The following is a 2,534-nucleotide window of genomic DNA, read 5'->3' on the forward strand; positions in this document are numbered from 1 at the left end:
TTTTGTGTTATTAAAAATTTTTAGGAACAAACTCGCTCGAATTTTGTGTTTACTTACACATTTTTGTGAAATCATAGTTTTCTCTAAGAATTTACTCATATTTGTGTTCACTTACGCATTCTTGTGAGATCAGTGAAGTGATTTTGGAAAACTTACACATTTTTCTTTTGTTCCAAATTTTTGGGAACAAACTTATGTGAATTTTGTGTTAATTTATGCATTTTTGTAAAATCAGTTACGTGAGTTATGAAAACTTACTCATTTTTGTGAAATTAAAGTTTTCTCCAACAACTTACTCGCAGTTGTGTTCACTTATGTAACACCCTGCTATTTCATGCATGAATCCATCGCAACGAATATAACAACACACCCTAAAGCCATCCTTTTCACTGAACTAAAAATTAAAATTTACAACTTCTCTATTTACATGTCTTTAAAACCTTGTACCCAACTCCAAGTTCTACAAACAAGATGACAATTACAATAGAAGAACCCCATGGGTGTACAAGACAACAACAAAATAAGTCTAACATCCCTGTTACAAACTCTAAGTCTTTAAAGCCAAATATTCTTAATTGTCAATCCCAAAACAACTTACTTCAAGTCACCACTGTAGTTGTACAACATTATTTCCTGAAAAAATAGAATAGGGGTGAGCTATATGCCCAGTAGGAATACATTTAACTAAGTATTTAATCATTCGAATAAATTTATGGCACCCTTGAGACAAAACATAATAAGGAGTTATGGACACATGCAATCTTCATTAATTATGTAAATACATAACGATTAAGCATGGACCATTACATTTCACGCCTTTATAACACAACAGTTAAACAATCACATCAATGGAAAACAAACCATGAGTCTCATGTAAGAGTCCAACATAAGTTGCTTTTGTTTCAAAAGCCATCCCCCACATTTGCCGGCTATTAGACGGCAAGAAGTGGGCACCCAAGAAAACCATCCGTTTTTCCATTTTCGCTGGCTATTATACGGCAGGACTGTGTGGACACCCAAAAATATTTTTCCTACATTCGTCCAGCGATAAGCTTAGACAGGGCATTAGGGCACCTTTTAAACTCCCCACGCAGGTACCAACACAACACCACGTTTTCCAAAATTGATATCGCTTTTGATGGTTAGATTAGGGACACGTTTCAATTACCATACTTTATACTTGCATACATTGATCTTGTTTTGCATGCACCAAGGCTGGGCGCATCATTCAAACTGTATTGTTATTTCAATACCTTCTTTGAATATGTGCTTAGACCACATGTTATCAAATTGATTCATATACCATATTAGTAGTCGAGCCAAATAATTGCATATCGCATGTGTTGCATTAGTTATGTTGCATAGTTAGGATCATGCATCTTTCTAACTAGTTTCTGTTTTGGCTTGGAGTACTAGGTGAGCCTTTACTCGCTTGTATGAATGTGAATGTTGCAATATCTAGCATGCTTGCCATGAGGCTAAATGCTTACTTGCTAAAATGCTTGAATGCCTGTGGATGAAGGCTAGTTGCTTGAATTGGAACAATTCAACGAATGTATGTTTTAAGCCCACTTTGTTGAGTGACAAATTAGTTTTAAGCCCACTATGTTTGGTGGCAAATTCGCAAACTTTAAGCCCACTTGAGGTGGCAAATTCAAATCCTTTTCGAGAAACAAACATGAAATTGAATTGTTCCAATTCTTGCAATTTTAGTATATACTTGCTTGTGCGTATCACATAGTAAAGCTAGCCTAACAACCGGAATGAGAATGCATAATGTTGATAAAAAATCATATCATGATTAGTAAAGGCCGATCTTTGATTGAGCGAGCGGCGGTGCTCAATTCATGACCTTCCCCTCTTGTACCTAAGCTCCTGAGCCGAGGCAACTTTAGTGATGATGGACATGTGGCCTTTGGCACGAGTCATGGATTTCTTAAATTTCTCCAAAAATAAAATATTTAGGTGGCGATTTTGTATCTGGCAAAGCAGTCTAATTTTGACATTTTTAATTCAAAATCAATTTTTCAAAAAGATTTGCCAAATTTGGACTCTTTGGTGTTTATCAATTTCACATTGCACTTGTGAGATTACATCCAAAACCACGAGAGTCCGAACTGTAGGGCTATCTTTTCAAGTTTCCGTAAGGAGGCGCGAAAAAGCCGGGCTACAGGTACTATTAACCAAACTTCTTGTACTGATACACCTATCCAAAATGGTCGAGCTGAGCGTAAACACTGCTATCTCCTTGAGACAGCTAGGTCTCTCATTCTCTCTACCTTCGTTTCGGCTCCGTTTTGGAGTACGTCAGTTCTTACTGTTGCTTTTCTTCTTAATCGTATGTCTACCCCTCTTCTTTTTGGTCGATCTCCTTATGAAGCTCTGTTTTCTCAACTTCCTAATAACTCCCTCCTTCGTGTACTTGGGTCTGCTTCTTTTGTTCTTTTACCCCATAAAGATAGGACCAAACTTAGTGCCCGGTCTGTCCTATGTGTCTTTTTGGGTTATAGTCTCACTCAGAAAGGTTATCTCTA

The sequence above is a fragment of the Camellia sinensis genome, chromosome 9 (assembly GCF_055761805.1).
Source record: "Camellia sinensis isolate YWXY chromosome 9, ASM5576180v1, whole genome shotgun sequence".
In the NCBI taxonomy this organism is placed as follows: Eukaryota; Viridiplantae; Streptophyta; class Magnoliopsida; order Ericales; family Theaceae; genus Camellia; species Camellia sinensis.